The following is a 19135-nucleotide window of genomic DNA, read 5'->3' as shown; positions in this document are numbered from 1 at the left end:
GAAAATCTCAGTCTAATAAAAGATCAATATACTCGTTAAAGTATATTAGATAAAGAAGTACATACAAAACTAAAACATATCGACACTGTAGCAATGTTCAGACAATCAAACTTGTGTTATGATTCAACACCTTGATGTCAATGAAGCTGAAATCTGCAATGAGACATGAAGTACATAACTATTTCAGAGTGGTGTTAGAGTTCCTTAAGTAGCACCAGATTCAATACTTACCTTTATAAGTAAGGAAGGTGTGCTGCATGAAGTTTGTGTGAGAAAGAAATAACACCTGGAACAATCCTGATATTTGCCGGAAGTGTACTCCAGACCAAGAGGCAGATGTGGATAAAAACCCATTACCTATATTAGTTTGGGCAAAAAGAACAGCTGGGAAAAAGACAGGAGATTCATGTTTAACTACAGAAGGATAAGGTCAGGTAGTTTCCTAAGATGAATCACATGTCCAAGTGGTCAGCATATATCACATGTGACTGATGTGTAAAATAGGAAGCACGGGGCACATTTTGTTCACTCCTCAGTAGGTAGACAGACAGTTTCACAGAGAAAAGAATCCCTGTACTCACTTCTGGGAGCTATGAGAAATACATTTTGTAGAAAAGATGATCCAATACAGTTCATCAAACAAGCATTAAATGTGAGGAAAGGCCTACACAAAGAATTGCTGATGGTTATTGGTTTTACTGGCCTTAGGATCCAAGATCTGTTTGCATTCTAACATACTCCACAACCTTGTCGAACACCAGTTTAACTAGGACTTCAATTAAAGAACTTGGTGAAGACAAATAGCTAGAAATGTACAGACACTAACAAAGTCAGGACATATACTACTCACAGAAGACACACCCTAAGTAAATTAACTAACAACTTTCCATTTTCAAAAGTACTGTCCCAAACAACTGGCTGTTTTTGCAGTTTGTAGACAAATACCCACATCTCCAAAATGGTTCAACATCTTCCTTTCTTTAAATGTACTTACACTTTTCTTGACTCAGTTAACCCCCTTAGCTCTATTGCTTCTTTGCAGGGAAGATTTGAGGTGGTATTTATACTGACTAGGGAAAACTTAGCCAGGACATAAATTCCACTACTCTTGTTAACAGGACCCGTAGGATCTTTTATATCCATTTGAGCTAGTACCAACTCAGGCAGATGTGATGTCCATTTAACATTTTATGTGAAGGACAGAATTTTCAGCGAATTCTACTGGCATACCTATCTATAAAACACTTCTTTACACTGGGATCCTATCCTAAAAGGCATGAGAGAAGCTGCATATTGTTAACAATGTTTATGTATTTGACAGAAGGGTACATTTCTTCTGCTAATTTTGCTTATACTTTCACTTCCGTTTCTGCTCCTATCCAATGGCGCTTTAAACCTGACAAAATACTATTATGTCTATTTGTATTTTACTCAACTGTTACACTCATATTGTTGTCACTGTGCTTGTATGCACAGGAAAAAATGTTCATGTTCTCCTTAATTATTGTTAGTAAGATTTTTTTTTATTTACATAAAGACCAACTTGTCTTTGTAATAATGTTCCCATGTAAACGTTCTTGTCTATTTTATATGTTGCAGCTTTTCTCCCCAGGCCTTTCCCGGTAAACAAATGTATGTATGTATGTATGAATTTTTATGCCTATTGACAAACTATTTATTATATTCACTAGTTATAAACCTTGAGGTTTCTAGTGATACCCCATTATTTGATAATGAGCTTTGTGAAAGATGTATATTGGTTATTAGGTTAACTTACTTGGAATAGTTATGAATATTTGGTGTTATAACTCATTTATTTTCATATGCTGCCTTATCTGATTTAATTTTTGCCTTTAATTCCTTACAAATCTGATATAATCTACAGTTGTGTCTTCTGTTTGGTGATTATTTGTACATTTTGAAAATTATGTTCTTTTTCTAGTATACTTTGGTTAAGGTCAAACTCCACCCAAAAGGAAATTTGTTAATGATTGATTCCACCATGTTTTACTTTGGCCACAGACTCAATAGTTGTAACTAAAACATTTTTTAAAGTTCTAGAACCAAAATCATATTTGATAAATGAAACTCTTGAGTTATCCAATTAATATTGTTCAAGGAGTTTGATAGTTCATTATTATATATAAACCCATGATTGTATCTGACTAACTTATTACCGAAATGAACATGCTTGTTAAGTTCAATATAATTGGAACCAATAGACAATGGTATATAAATGTTAGTTCTGGTAATTCAAGTACTACATCCAGAAATGGATGCAAAATGCTATATAGGTTGACTGACAATAGTCTAGATAGCAAGTTTGCCATAAATAATGCAACAGAAATGCTGAGGGAAGTGGGTTAAATGCAAGATGTTGGATGCAACTAAAATGTGAAACATGCACACTGGGAATGTTTTAAATTCAAGTCAGATTTGTACCTAATTGTGACAAAATAACTATTCATTTCACTTCCTTGTCACAGTCGTTATTAGAATTCATGCTCAAGGGTTCACAGTCTGCATAGGCTAGCATGTCACAAGGTGCTTTTTTGGAATGCAGTCTCCCTCTTTGGGAAGCTCTGCCAGATTGCAGGAGGGGGAGTCACTGTATCTGGACAGCAAAGTCTGATCATTTAAAAATAGCTACAGCATCTGAAACATTTACTGGCCAATTAACAACATAAGGATAGAAGAAACAATTTCATGAATAAAAAACGGCAGGCTAGGGGAATAAACAGATCAGGAATTTAAAACAGTTGTTGTTCTGCTCAACAGAATTTGAATGACAACACCGTGAAGAAGCTATTAAAAGTTCGGTCATCCACAGGAACCAAGCACTTTATCTCCACAGGCATAAACAAAAGTAAAACAGCAAATCAGGCATTAATTACAAGAATCTAACCATTTAAATTCTAAACAAGTACAATTCATTGGCCAGATGAATAAACACGTCACTAAACGCACGTATTAAAGAAATATCTAAGAAGCTGTTTGTATGCAGAATCAGCTTGATGGCGATGTAACAAAATATGTGTATAATTAATATGCTAATTACAGGTTCATAGGCGATTACTAGGATAATGGCACAAGAGCCTTTACAAGCCTAGCCAATAATACCCAAGATATGACAATACTGAATCTTAATTCCCCAGAGATGGGATGGCGTAGTATCAGAGTAGTGGATCTTTGGGTGTAGGAACCCTGAGTCATCTTACAGACTACCTCTGTCCATAAAGGATATGCACAGTACCCCAGGAGTGAATTTATGCCCCTCCCCCATGCATTTATCCAATTTCTTGTTGAAGACATTGAGAGATGGACTTCATTTTATGAAGATGGGAAGTTTATTCCATAGATGAGGCAGCCTTTGGGATATGAATCTGTCTCTCTAACGTGTTCTGTTAGTCACAAATAAGGTTCATTCCACTGAATGCATAACCAGTGCATAATGTTTCTTGTGAATGTGTAACATATTCCTCAGGGCTGGATCAGAGACTGCCAGGTCAGGCATAAGTCTCCTCTCAATAAATGATATGAGACAGAGTAAAGGAATAGGGTCTTTAGATGGTCTGCACAAGACACGTGTCTTATACATTGTAGTTTTTTAGTGAGAAACCACTGGGGCTGCTCCATTTGGTGTAAGTGTCTGGTTAGGTACATGCAGAAGGGAGTACAATTTGGGCCTGATAAGAGCCAAGTACAATGGTACTGTGACTTTCTTTTATCTTGAATTCATGCCTTTAGTTATAAGTTGAGCCACAGAGAAGGCTTTCCTCAGTACTGCAGCTACTTGGTGGTCAAAATCTAGGTTACTACCCATCTGAGTTCCTATGTCCCTCACCACTGGCTCTACTTTTAGGAGTGTGCTCTCAATGTTATAACTTGCAGGGATATCTGATTTACTGAAGGGTATGATTACAAATTTTTTAACATTTAGTCTCAGACCATGGTTTTGGCACCAGTCATTAGTCATTTTTAGGCCTGTTTGCAGGATGTCAACATCATCTGGGGATGCAATGACTATTCCCAGCTTACAGCTGCCAGTGAACTTGGTGAGTCAGAGGCCCCAAACATTGACTTTCTCTTCAGAGAAGTGTATACCAAACAGGAGGAGTCCCAATACTGAATCCTGTGGGATTCCACCAGTAACAGGTTTCTTATCAGAACTGAATTTACCTATCCACTCAACATGTGTCTTTCAGTGAGCCAACTGGCTATCCATCTGATGATGTAGGGGTTTATGCATAACTGCATAAGTTTATCTGTATCCCCAAGAGATTGTGGCAAAACCTTGGCCATGTCTAAATAAGCGATGTGTACAATTTTGCCCTCATCCATGGCCCTGGTAACTTTTTCAAAGAAGTCCACCAGACTCAGCAGGCAAGATTTACCTTTGACAAAGCCAAAGTGGGGCTGGTCCACTTTTTTGTGAGTGCCTGTCTCATTATTTATCAGGTTCATGATAATTCTCTCCATGGTCTTGCAGATAAGGATGGTCAAGCTTATGGGTCTGCAGTTCCCTTGGTCAGTTGATGGGCCCCCCATTGTGCAGAGGGATGACTTTTGCAGTCTTCCATTCCTGTGGGACAAAGCCATCCAGGGGTTGTGGTTAAAGAGAGTTTCCAGTGGCCCTGATAGATTCTCTTTAAGGACCTGTTCACTTGTAATGATTGGTAAAGTGATGGTTGTGGTTAATTCTTTATGGTGGTAGGAGTTGATGAGGGTGTAAGTGTTGCAATTGATGATTAACTTTGCACATTGCTGAGCATGTCCGCTGAGGTTTTGAACATAATTAAATAAAGCCTTAAGGTTATCTTTCACCTGGGAGGCTATCTTTGCTTCATAGTTTGCTTTGGCAGATTTGGCCACCTCTCTAATTTTTTGTTTAGATGGTGAGTGTCTTTTTGCACTGTTTTATCTGTTCCTTCTTGGCTGTTAGAGGATTTTTTCCCTTTTGTTGAATAGCCTAGTTATGCTAGGGGTCCACCAGGGAGGTTTATTTTTGCCAGTAATCATAGGTTTGAATCGGACAGGTACTGCCTCCACTATGCAGCTATGTGGTGGTACAGTGTTTTGTGTACAGCTCAGAGTAGGCCTCGGTGTCACCCTGGTTTGGATAGGTTGGAAGTTTAATAAGCTGGCATTCAGTTTGAGGTAACTGGCCTTAGCAAAGTTCTTAACAGGTTTGGAGTTTAATGGGGGTTCTAGGTTAGGTTTAATACTAAAGGAGATAATTTTGTGGTTAGATCTTACCAGGGAGGAGTTAATGCACAGAAGGAAGCAGCATCCCCCCATGTTCATGAAAACTACGTCTAAGATATTTGTACCTGTAGTTGGGGGGGCTAACTAGTTGCTCCACAGTGTTTGCGCTGATGAAATCAAAAAACCTCAGAGCAAATGAATTATGAGTTATATGAGTCTCCAGTTTATGGCGGAATAGTTGAAATCACCCATAAATATGGCATTAGGCTGAATGTTAAGCGATTCCTGTAGGTTTAGGTAGGAGGTGTGGTTTACCAGACTCCTAGAATTAAGCAGCAGTACCTTTAGGCAGTTAAGAGTAATTTTTGTTATGTTGGAGGGTTTCACAAATTGGCACAGCCTACAAAAGTCAATAAATTTTGCTAGTACTGTGACATCATCATTGGAGAAGGTAAGATGATACTCAAGGATAGATTCTTACCCACCTGGAACACATATTCAGAGAGCTCCACCGTGTCTCTCTTTATATAGTCCAGTAAGGCATGTCTTATGTCATTTACACCCACATGGACTATGACCATGTCATACTGGTACTTGTAGTTTAATGACCTAAGTGCATGTGTGATCTGGCAGGTTCTGGCTCCAGACAGTCAGCTAACTGTGATCTTCTCCTTGTTTAGCCTGGTAAAGGAGACATCAGTATGTCTTACAATAGAATCCCCAATAACTAGAATGTTTGTTTGTGAGATGTGCTGCCTTATGGGCTACTATGACTTTCAGAGTTATGTGTTTTGTGAGGTGCTGTCTTTTTTGAATGTGTACAGGACTGCTGAGAGATGCTTTTAGGAGGGCTTGGAAGTTTGGGTAGATTACAAGCAAGTACCTCCGCATATGTGTGTCTGTGTGTTTGTTGCTCAATGTTGGTTTTTGGTGTAATGCTAACAACCTTGTTTGTACTATTCATGTGTGTATGTGAGAGCTTTGCCTCCAAAGACATTGTGTATCTACATCTCACACACACTGCGCTTGTCTGTTTTAAATGGTTGTCAGTGAACATAAGGCAGTTACTACACTGCCTCAGGATGCCTATATCCAGTAGGCCAGAAACAGAGATGACAGGGAAGTGTCTATCCAATATTTCTGATCCTTAGTAGATGGGAGGAATAAAGAAGAGTCACTTAAAGGTTTAAGTGAGAGTTTATACATGTATACTATTAGATAACATGTATACTATTAGATGACATGTATACTATTAAATGACCTGTAGTGGTGCTGCCCTCTGCACAGACTGCCAGCTCATACAGTAGCTGTGAATAGTTGAAGACTATGGAGTTTTTCTATACAGGATTTTAAACTGTTTGCTTATATACAAGGCACTGGTAATAGCATCTGCACACCGCTCAAAGTTGAAGATTTTATACCGGCAGGATAAAAGACTTTTACATAGTTAAACCCTTAGGACAATCAGATAAACATACAATAACCCTTCCACCAGCAGTTCCCAAAATGGAATTGGTTGAATCAGCCCTCTGTTCCCACCAGAGTGCAAAAAAAAAAAAAAAAACTCAGTGTAAAACAAACTGGTTTTGAGCTCAAGTGCAGTAACAAATGCTTTACAACAAAAGGCAGAATTCCTGCACTTTCAGGAATCCTTGGAAATAACTTCACAAACCCTGAGAAATGTTCACAAATGCAGAAAAAAGTGTGCAAATGTATGAGAACTTCACAGAAAAACTTTGCAAAATAGTTTTCCAAACTTAGGAGAACTTTAAGAAACTTGGAACAGCTTTTGTGGTATCAGAAGAGGTTAGGAAGTATCAGAATACTGGTAAAACAACCCAAGAGCAGTGCAGTAACAAATAGATGTTATTTATTTAACAAGTGCAGGCTAAAAAAAACAGTGAGAAATTCAACAAAGTCAATAAATGTAGCAGAGAAGTGTTATATAGCACTGAAATAGAGCAAGCGCAATAAAATGCTTATATCAGATTTCTAGGTCCAGGTGGTTTTAGAAGCAATCCAAGTCTTGTAGTCACAGGTGTCTAAGCCAGGTACAGGGAACCTCTGAATAAATGAGTACAGTCTCACAAAAAATGTAGGGCTTTTGTATCTTTTCCAACCCACAATTCTCACCCACTTCCAAACCTTTCATATAACTAACCCTCACAGCTCTCCTTTTTCTCACTCATACTGTCTTATTTCCCCCCATTTATACCCCTCCGAAAACCTCCTCCTTATTCAGCACAAACTTATTTCCTATCATACTTATCCTATCACCATAACTACTAGTAAAGCCCTCCAATTTATAAAAGAACCCAATCTCATCTCCCTGCTAACTACTCACCTAAACTATTCCATGCTATATCTGATTAGTTCTCTCATATCTGGAGACATTCATCCTAATCCAGGCCCCACCACCACAACCACCACAAATAAATCCCTATTATTCACTTCCTTAAATTCACAAAGCATAGTAAACAAAGTCCCAAACCTTCACGCTTGGCTCACACACAATAAACCTGACATCTTGACTATTTCTGAAACCTGGCTAAAACCACACATTAAAGACTCTGAAATAGCTCCTCCAAACTACTCCATCATAAGAAAAGACAGACCTCACAAAAGGCGGAGGAATAGCCCTTCTATATTCTTCCTCCTAGTAGTTACTCCCTACAATAAACCTATTCCACACTTCAACAACGCGAACTACTCCTTACCCTACTACAAATCAATAATTATAAACACATATGCATAGCTTCCTTTATATCCCCAGGGATAATATTCCCACCTCGAACTTATCCTTTCCTGGCTATCCAGTAACATTAATAATGAAACCATAATCCTAGGAGATGTTAACATTAATTGGGCCCTTATCCAGTCTCCTACAAACCCCATTAACATCAACCTTTATAATTTCTCACAACTAATCACTTCAGTAACCCACCCTGCCAAAACCTCCTCCAATGGGAGTATACTAGATTGGATTCTTGTCTCCCATCCTCACTATTACACCAACAGTGGCACTCTCCCTGACCCACTTGGTGACCACACACCCACCTTTACCCACCGGCTTCCTACTATCCTTCAACGAACCCATAACTATATTACTATCCGTGACCAAAAAAACTTCAACCCAATAACCTTTTCAAACTCATTACAAGCAATAAATTGGAATTGTTTAAAAACTCTACCTCTAAACAATGCGGTCTCACACTTCAACTCAACATTCTTAAAACTACTAGACTCCCAAGCTCCCCTACGGACAAAGAGAATTAAAACTAAATCTGCCCCATGGCTCTCCAAATGTACTCTTGCTACCATGAGACAAAGAGACAAAGTCTGGGCACGCTACCAAAAACGTAAGATAGCACCACTCATACTTGAATATAAAATGCTCAAATAAAGTAAAAACTCATTACTCTTGATCGTCAAAACTACTTCCACACACTCCAAAACAACAATAAAAACAACCCTCAAAAATTCTGGAAAGGGATCTCTACTCTCCTCCACCCTAGTAAACCAGATACTCCTACCCCTGACCCAAATGCTCCTGAACTTGATTTAGCCACCCAATTTAACTCTTTCTTTATTGATTCTATCTCCAAACTGACCTCCTCATTCTCTAACACCTCCCTGCTATCCAATACCCCCCACCCACCCCTCTCTCACTACTTCTTCACCCTATTCCGCACCCACTAACTCATCTACCCCTCCTCCACACAAACTCTATCCTCATCTTCACCACAACATAACTTCCCCCCTCCTGACTGCAACCTCTTCTCATTAAATCCCATACCTACATCTACTATAAAGAAACTCCTTCAGAAACTGAAACCATGTACCAATGCTCCTGATAATATCCCTTCTTACTTTCTCAGTATAGCAGCTGATACTCTTGCCTACCCCATTAGCATCTTAATAAACCGCTCACTACAAGAAGGTACAGTACACCAAATCTGGAAACAAGCCTTTATTATACCTCTACACAAAGGTGGTAACAATAATAACATTACTAATTTCCGTCCTATAGCCATCCTGTCCCCATTTCTAAAATCCTAGAAAAATGTGTCCAACTTCAACTCCTTCCTCACCTCCTAGACAACCATCTTATAACTCCCACACAGCACGGTTTCAGACCCAATCATAGCACTATGACTGCCCTCCTCTCCTTCCTTGAAATTGTAAACAAAGCCCGTGACTCTGGACAAATTGTTTCTACCTTACTTCTTGACCTCTCCAAAGCCTTGATGCTATCTCACACAGCCTACTCTTAACTAAACTCTCCAAACTTTACCTATCCTCCTCCTCTTTGAACTGGTTCTCTAGTTACCTATCTAACAGAAATCAAGCTGTAAAATGGAAAAATGCCACCTCCTCTTTCCTTAGTACCCCTACAGGAGTCCCACAAGGCTCCATACTGGGTCCTCTTCTCTTCAATATTTTTATTAACGACTTCCACAAATCAATCCCACTCTCCAGCATCATCCAATACGCAGATGATTCTACTATCATCTGTTCTGCCCCTTCAATCACTACACTACAAAAACTCACTCAAGATGCCTTCTCTTCCACAGAGCAATGGATGCTAAGTAATCATCTAGCTCTCAATGCTACCAAGACCAAACTAATGTTATTTACTCCTTCTAAAACCACCCTCCCAACATGAATACATTCTTAGTTACTAGCCAAAACAACTCACCTCTTGAAATAGTGTCAGAGACCAAACTACTTGGGGTCCAAATAGACAACCAACTTAAATTTAACTCCCATCTGCGAACAAACATCAAAAAAACTCATCAAAAACTTGGCATGCTCTATAGACAGAATGCCTACCTCACAGCTGCTACTAAAATTACCCTCTCTACTTCCTTCCTTATCCCCTCCCTACTCTATCACACCCTTTTACTAACTAATCTCCAGTCCCTTATTAAAAAACAGCTTAGCTCCTGCTATAACAAAATAGCAAAATTCGCCACCAGCCATAAGTCCTCCACTCACCACTGTTTATCCCTCCAACAACTAAAATGGCTAGAACTTCCCAATCAACTAACTTATACTCAACTAACTCTAGCCCATAAGCTTATTCTAAACCCCTCTCTCTGTCCCTCCCTTTCCTCTGTCTTTAAAATGCACCTACCTAACAGAGTTCTAAGGTCAAATAATCAAAATCTACTAGAAGTGCACAAACCTACTCATCCCCCAGGCAAAAACCTTCTTTCCTTCAGCCTCGCCGCCTCTGGAACTCCCTACCTCCACTCATCCCGCACACCCCTAACCACTCTACCTTCAAAAAGTCTCTTTTCTTACATCTAGCATCACAGTGGGAATGCTCTTGCTCCCACCCTACATAACTAACATTACCCAATATCATTCTGTACAATATCTTACTTTAATAAGTTTACTTTGTTTGTTCTCTAATCTGTATTAATGTTTACATTTGTTCCACTAACTAGTATGTCTCTTCTCAAAGTATTTACTGTTATTACTGATATTCCATAATCGATAAGTTTTACTCTTAGTCTGCCTTCATACTATTAATAACTGTCTGTACCTACATTGTCACTGTCAAATGTTGAATGTATATTTTGTTTTTGGAGCTTTTCTCCCCAGGACTCCATTGAAAACGGGTTCTTACGGCCCAATGGACTATCCTGGTAAACCAACTGCAATAAATAAAAATAAAATAAAATAAATAAGTATCAGCAGGATGAAAGACATTTACAAAGTTAAGCCCTCAGGCCAATCAGATAAACACACAATACGCCTCCTGTTAGCAGTTCCCAACTCACATGGATTGAATCAGCCCTCTTCTCCCATCAGAGTGCAAAAAAATCATTAATGTAAAACAAACTGTTTTTTACTCAAATATTTTTATTAAAATTTTAAAACATATAACAGTTCAAAGCAAAAAAATAATAATTTTAAAACAATAATAAATATTATAGTGAAAAAACTTCACAACAGTAAATAAAAATAAAAATAAATATTTCAAATGTGTCTACATAAACAAAGCAAATTATTAAACATTTAATTTATAATTCTCTCTCATATCATATTATATTTGATTTTTCAAGAACACCTTTAACTTTTATCCAAGAATTATATATGAAGTGACTTTATCTGTTCTATTCTTGACTGTAGTTAATTCCAGTTGAGAAGCATTAATTGTAATATTCTTGAACTCTCTAATTGAAAGAGGAGTTTCACTTTTCCAGTTTATAGTTATTAATTTACAAGTTAAACAAACTGGTTTTGAGTTGAAATGCAGTAACAAACACTTTACAGCAAAAGGCAGAACTCCTGCACTATTAGGAATCCTTGGAAATAAGTTCAGAATCCCTGTGAAATGTTCACAAATACAAAAAAAATTCTTTGTTAGGGAGAGGACTGTGAATTTTTATATCAGATCAGGATCAGCTGAGACAATATTATAGAAAAAGTGTCATAAAAAACATAAAAACAGACTGCAAAAGAGCAGTATATAAACAGAAAAAATTATAAGTTAAGTTGAATAAAATGTAATGTTCATTAAAGGTTAATTTTGTTGTACAACTGAAAAAAACATGTTTTACAACAAATATTGAACTTTTTTCTGTATTATTAATGCCCCTGTATCAAAGTAAATGGTTGCTATTATGTTCTAATTGGTTTTACCCCAAAATGATCTGAATGAAGCTGCTATGGCCAGCATTATTTTGTTTGCCTTCCTGATATGTTAGAGTGAAGATATAAAGAAATCCTTATGATGACGGGAGCACTTACAGTGGTTTTCTCTCTTATCAGTTTACAACATTGCTGTGACTGCCTGCTTTTCAATGTCAGCATCCATCTGCATTTTAATTACTTTGTTTCCTTTGATTTTTATTAATGTCCATCACTGTTACAACATTTTAAGAAATGTTTCAATAACAGGCTTGAAAACGTAGCTGAGCTAATTATTATTTTCAAAATAACAACTGTAGTTCAGTGTTCAAGTGTGAGAAATATGGCCCCTGTGATTAATGGGTGTTACTTAGACTGAGATGGTTTGTGCTGCATTTGCAATTTTAAATATTGTAGCTAGAATTAGAGTCTTTGATATTAATATCAACTCACTGACTTATCTTGAGAAAACAATATATACAATGCAAAACTGCTGTAACAAAATACCAGAAGAAACACAAATATTTACAGAAACTACAGTGTAGAATAAAATGCAAAATCAGATACTGACAGGAAGTAAAAAGAGATGGATATGTCTGCTTTCTTTTCTTTTTTGGCACTGAGTTTAGTTAAAGGGAAAGACATTCGCATCTGAAAACTAAGCTTGAAATCCCTGCCTGTGTTCATACCTCAGGTTGCACTATTTATCTGAGGTGAGATACTGACAATCTGTAGCTGATAAGGCACATTTAAATGTCATTGTTTTCTTAATGGCTGCATAGCTGGGATAAGTGACCTAACTTAATTACTCTACCACTCTAAGTGCCTCTGTGATGGGCAGATGAGACAAATGAAGGAAAGAAAGTCAAACATAATTATTACATGATGTTGTTCTGTATATGAAGTGTTTAGTGCTGGATTACAGAGAAGGAAAATCCCTTTTTAGAAAAAAACTTAACTTTTGGGTGGAGTTCTCCTTTAAGACACAGTTTGAGTTATTCATTTGGAAAATAAATGAGCATGTTGAAAACATGAAAAAACAGGAAAAGGTACTAGAAGAAAAAGTCCTAAGGGATCTGCAATGTACTGGAGGCTTCAGTATAATCTGTAGAGATATATTTTCAGACTTTGCAGGGTTGAGTATGGCTTTATGTTCTTATTTAACATGTGAATGTTTTATAACTTCTCATCAGTGCATAGTTTCTGGGCTAGCAGCCTGCATATTGATCAGCCCTAAAGTGGCAAGTGTGGTTCTGTATATATAAGTAGTTATTAGTACTGAAGTTTATAAACCAGTCTGTTGATGTCAGGACGGTTATGTAGATACTGTGTGTTTATGGTGTAGCTGTACACCTATACACACAAGTGTTACATTACATGATAAGCACAGTCAGTCAGGAGGTCAGTCTGAATAACATACCAGTACTTTATAGGTAGACAGCCATTTGAACACACCAGTGTGATAGGTAGAGCATAATCAGAATGTTTAGTTGACCCCAAATCATTAGGATACCACAGCAAAGGTTTTATACCCTTTACATAGCAGACAGCCAAGCTGCCCCATAATTTATTCATTTTTTGAAGCTGTATTTATATTTTATGAGGTCATAATATTCATAAAAATGTGTTGCATACTTTATATATTACTTTACTAACAATGTTTCACTTTCTCTCTCCCCTCCCTTTTATTGCTTTCCTTTCCTTGTAACTTGTTTTTGTTTGTCTGTTATTTCTCTCTCTTCATTTCATAATTTTATACAGCAGCTACCATGGCAATGCTTGTGGCCAGGCCTGGTTCCACCACCCATGTACAGCCAGTTCTTGCATCTCATGACAGCATCCAAGGTAGCTGCACTGGAGAAGAGTGATGTCCCCACCTCTCCTGCCCTAATAAGGCTTCACCCGCTGGTAGTGCCCTCGTTTGCAATGATGGCTCTGTCATGGGTAGTGTACATGTCACCCCTAGGGAGCTGGCAGAAGTAGTGAGGCACCAGCTGGGCCAGCACCTTGATGCCACTTAGAAAGGCTCCTCTTGCAACTAGTAGTTTAACATCCCTGCAAGTAACACCTCAGAAAGGATCCAGTCAGAAGGGTAAACAGGGGCTGTCTAACCTCACCCAGGAATTCTATAGGCAGGGCAGTTTGGGAGACCATGCCCACCTTATCCCCTATTCCAGTGTAGCCCTCCCTTTTCTGTCAGTGCTCTTCCCTGTTTACAGCCTAATCCTCCCCATCAACAGTATCTTCCTGTTTTTTTTTCTCTGATGTCTCTGTGTCTACCATCCTCTCCTTCCCTCAATGTGACAGCCTCTCCCCATCAGACTTTTGTTTTTGTATTTATTTGTTTGCCCCTGTCACATATTTTTCACTATAGTAACTACAAATTCCTTTACATCCCTACCTGGACCTATCTCATCTGAGAAAAATAAAAAGATGTCAGATCCAAGAAGGAATTCCCACTCTTCTGTCCACTCTCCATTCCACTCATAACTTATCAGTTTTCTTTATTTGATTTTTCTATGCTTGCTTCTCCCTTTTGTTACTGTCCAATACTTCCGTTTACACCACGGTGATTGGTTAAGTAAACAGATTCCAGCACTGCAGTAGCCTCATTAATGTTGCAGTCTATTTTATCTAAACATATGGGGACATGTGGCAGTGCATTCCTGCGCAGGCTACACTTGGAACTTTTACTTGCTTGGCCCCTGGCCCCTACTGCTGCATCTACTCCCACTTTACACATCCTGCTGTGGGTACGAATGGGATTAGTGATTAGGTGCAGCTTGTCCTGTCAGTTCTCACACTGATAATAAACTTGCTGCATCTTGTCCCACTTTACAGGTCCTGCTGTTGGTACGAATGGGATTAGTGATTAGGTACAGCTTGAGTTGTCAGTTCTCACACTGATAATAAACTTGCTGCATCTTGTCCCACTTTACACGTCCTGCTGTTGGTACAAATGGGATTAGTGATTAGGTACAGCTTGAGTTGTCAGTTCTCACACTGATAATAAACTTGCTGCATCTTGTCCCACTTTACACGTCCTGCTGTTGGTACGAATGGGATTAGTGATTAGGTGCAGCTTGAGTTGTCACTTCTCACACTGATGATAAACTTGCTGCATCTTGTCCCACTTTACACGTCCTGCTGTTGGTACGGATGGGATTAGTGATTAGGTGCAGCTTGAGTTGTCAGTTCTCACACTGATAATAAACTTGCTGCATCTTGTCCCACTTTACACGTCCTGCTGTTGGTACGAATGGGATTAGTGATTAGGTGCAGCTTGAGTTGTCAGTTCTCACACTGATAATAAACTTGCTGCATCTTGTCCCACTTTACACGTCCTGCTGTTGGTACGAATGGGATTAGTGATTAGGTACAGCTTGAGTGGTCAGTTCTCACACTGATAATGAACTTGCTGCATCTTGTCCCACTTTACATGTCCTGCTGTTGGTACAAATGGGATTAGTGATTAGGTGCAGCTTGTCCTGTCAGTTCTCACACTGATAATAAACTTGCTGCATATTGTCCCACTTTACAGGTGCTGCTGTTGGCACGGATGGGATTAGTGATTAGGTGCAGCTTGAGTTGTCAGTTCTCACACTGATAATAAACTTGCTGCATCTTGTCCCACTTTACACGTCCTGCTGTTGGTACGAATGGGATTAGTGATTAGGTACAGCTTGTGTTGTCAGTTCTCACACTGGTAATAAACTTCCTGCATCTTGTCCCACTTTACAGGTGCTGCTGTTGGTACGACTGGGATTAGTGATTAGGTGCAGCTTGAGTTGTCAGTTCTCACACTGATAATAAACTTGCTGCATCTTGTCCCACTTTACACGTCCTGCTGTTGGTATGAATGGGATTAGTGATTAGGTACAGCTTGAGTTGTCAGTTCTCACACTGATAATAAACTTGCTGCATCTTGTCCCACTTTACACGTCCTGCTGTTGGTATGAATGGGATTAGTGATTAGGTGCAGCTTGAGTTGTCAGTTCTCACACTGATAATAAACTTGCTGCATCTTGTCCCACTTTACACGTCCTGCTGTGGGTACGAATGGGATTAGTGATTAGGTGCAGCTTGAGTTGTCAGTTCTCACACTGGTAATAAACTTGCTGCATCTTGTCCCACATTACAGGTCCTGCTGTTGGTACGAATGGGATTAGTGATTAGGTACAGCTTGAGTTGTCAGTTCTCACACTGATAATAAACTTGCTGCATCTTGTCCCACTTTACACGTCCTGCTGTGGGTACGAATGGGATTAGTGATTAGGTGCAGCTTGAGTGGTCAGTTCTCACACTGATAATAAACTTGCTGCATCTTGTCCCACTTTACAGGTCCTGCTGTTGGTACGACTGGGATTAGTGATTAGGTGCAGCTTGAGTGGTCAGTTCTCACACTGATAATAAACTTGCTGCATCTTGTCCCACTTTACACGTCCTTCTGCTGGTATGACTGGGATTAGTGATTAGGTACAGCTTATGTTGTCAGTTCTCACACTGATTATAAACTTTCTGCATCTTGTCCCACTATACAGGTCCTGCTGTTGGTACGAATGGGATTAGTGATTAGGTGCAGCTTGAGTTGTCAGTTCTCACACTGATAATGAACTTGCTGCATCTTGTCCCACTTTACACGTCCTGCTGTTGGTATGACTGGGATTAGTGATTAGGTACAGCTTGAGTTGTCAGTTCTCACACTGATAATAAACTTGTTCCATCTTGTCCCACTTTACACGTCCTGCTGTTGGTACGACTGGGATTAGTGATTAGGTGCAGCTTGAGTTGTCAGTTCTCACACAGATAATAAACTTGCTGCATCTTGTCCCACTTTACACGTCCTGCTGTGGGTACGAATGGGATTAGTGATTAGGTGCAGCTTGAGTTGTCAGTTCTCACACTGATAATAAACTTGCTGCATCTTGTCCCACTTTACACGTCCTGCTGTTGGTATGAATGGGATTAGTGATTAGGTGCAGCTTGAGTTGTCAGTTCTCACACTGATAATAAACTTGCTGCATCTTGTCCCACTTTACACGTCCTGCTGTTGGTACGAATGGGATTAGTGATTAGGTACAGCTTGAGTTGTCAGTTCTCACACTGATAATAAACTTGCTGCATCTTGTCCCACTTTACACGTCCTGCTGTTGGTATGAATGGGATTAGTGATTAGGTGCAGCTTGAGTTGTCAGTTCTCACACTGATAATGAACTTGTTGCATCTTTTCCACTTTACAGGTCCTGCTGTTGGCACGGATGGGATTAGTGATTAGGTGGAGCTTGAGTTGTCAGTTCTCACACTGATAATAAACTTGCTGCATCTTGTCCCACTTTACACATCCTGCTGTTGGTACGACTGGGATTAGTGATTAGGTGCAGCTTGAGTTGTCAGTTCTCACACTGATAATAAACTTGCTGCATCTTGTCCCACTTTACACGTCCTGCTGTTGGTACGAATGGGATTAGTGATTAGGTACAGCTTGAGTTGTCAGTTCTCACACTGATTATAAACTTTCTGCATCTTGTCCCACTATACAGGTCCTGCTGTTGGTATGAATGGGATTAGTGATTAGGTGCAGCTTGAGTTGTCAGTTCTCACACTGATAATAAACTTGCTGCATCTTGTCCCACTTTACACGTCCTGCTGTTGGTACGAATGGGATTAGTGATTAGGTGCAGCTTGAGTTGCCAGTTCTCACACTGATAATAAACTTGCTGCATCTTGTCCCACTTTACAGGTCCTGCTGTTGGTACGGATAGGATTAGTGATTAGGCACAGCTTGAGTTGTCAGTTCTCACACTGATTATAAACTTTCTGCATCTTGTCCCACTATACAGGTCCTGCTGTTGGTACGGATGGGATTAGTGATTAGGTGCAGCTTGAGTTGTCAGTTCTCACACTGATAATAAACTTGCTGCATCTTGTCCCACTTTACACATCCTGCTGTTGGTACGACTGGGATTAGTGATTAGGTGCAGTTTGTGTTGTCAGTTCTCACACTGATAATAAACTTGCTGCATCTTGTCCCACTTTACAGGTCCTGCTGTTGGTACGAATGGGATTAGTGATTAGGTACAGCTTGAGTTGTCAGTTCTCACACTGATAATAAACTTGCTGCATCTTGTCCCACTTTACACGTCCTGCTGTTGGTACGAATGGGATTACTGATTAGGTGCAGCTTGAGTTGTCAGTTCTCACACTGATAATAAACTTGCTGCATCTTGTCCCACTTTACACGTCCTGCTGTTGGTACGAATGGGATTAGTGATTAGGTGCAACTTGAGTGGTCAGTTCTCACACTGATAATAAACTTGCTGCATCTTGTCCCACTTTACATGTCCTGCTGTTGGTACGGATGGGATTAGTGATTAGGTGCAGCTTGAGTTGTCAGTTCTCACACTGATAGTAAAGTTGCTTCATCTTGTCCCACTTTACACGTCCTGCTGTTGGTATGAATGGGATTAGTGATTAGGTACAGCTTGTGTTGTCAGTTCTCATACTGATAATAAACTTGCTTCATCTTGTCCCACTTTACAGGTCCTGCTGTTGGTAGGACTGGGATTAGTGATTAGGTACAGCTTGAGTTGTCAGTTCTCACACTGATAATAAACTTGCTGCATCTTGTCCCACTTTACACGTCCTGCTGTTGGTACGAATGGGATTAGTGATTAGGTGCACCTTGAGTTGTCATTTCTCACACTGATAATAAACTTGCTTCATCTTGTCCCACTTTACAGGTCCTGCTGTTGGTAGGACTGGGATTAGTGATTAGGTACAGCTTGAGTTGTCAGTTCTCACACTGATAATAAACTTGCTGCATCTTGTCCCACTTTACATGTCCTGCTGGTTGTACGACTGGGATTAGTGATTAGGTACAGCTTGAGTTGTCAGTTCTCACACTGATAATAAACTTGCTCCATCTTGTCCCACTTTACACGTCCTGCTGTTGGTACGGATGGGATTAGTGATTAGGTGCAGCTTGAGTTGTCAGTTCTCACACTGAGAATAAACTTGCTGCATCTTGTCCCACTTTACACGTCCTGCTGTTGGTATGAATGGGATTAGTGATTAGGTGCAGTTTGAGTTGTAAGTTCTCACACTGATAATAAACTTGCTCCATCTTGTCTCACTTTACAGGTCCTGCTGTTGGTACGAATGGGATTAGTGATTAGGTACAGCTTGAGTGGTCAGTTCTCACACTGATAATAAACTTGCTGCATCTTGTCCCACTTTACACGTCCTGCTGTTGGTACGAATGGGATTAGTGATTAGGTGCAGCTTGAGT

At 39.5% G+C, this 19135-nt stretch overlaps 1 protein-coding gene across 1 annotated transcript in view; it reads right to left on the bottom strand.

Moving 5' to 3' along the window:
* Positions 1-19135, bottom strand: part of LOC122798762 (zinc finger protein 41-like) — a 139521-nt gene that overhangs the window by 7897 nt on the left and 112489 nt on the right. The gene's annotated exons all lie outside the window — the stretch shown is intronic.

The sequence above is a fragment of the Protopterus annectens genome, chromosome 3.part1, assembly GCF_019279795.1.
Source record: "Protopterus annectens isolate FY-2018-M chromosome 3.part1, PAN1.0, whole genome shotgun sequence".
NCBI classification, from domain to species: domain Eukaryota; kingdom Metazoa; phylum Chordata; order Ceratodontiformes; family Protopteridae; genus Protopterus; species Protopterus annectens.
The sequence above is the reverse complement of the archived record's forward strand: the minus strand, read 5'-3'. Positions and strand labels throughout refer to the sequence as shown.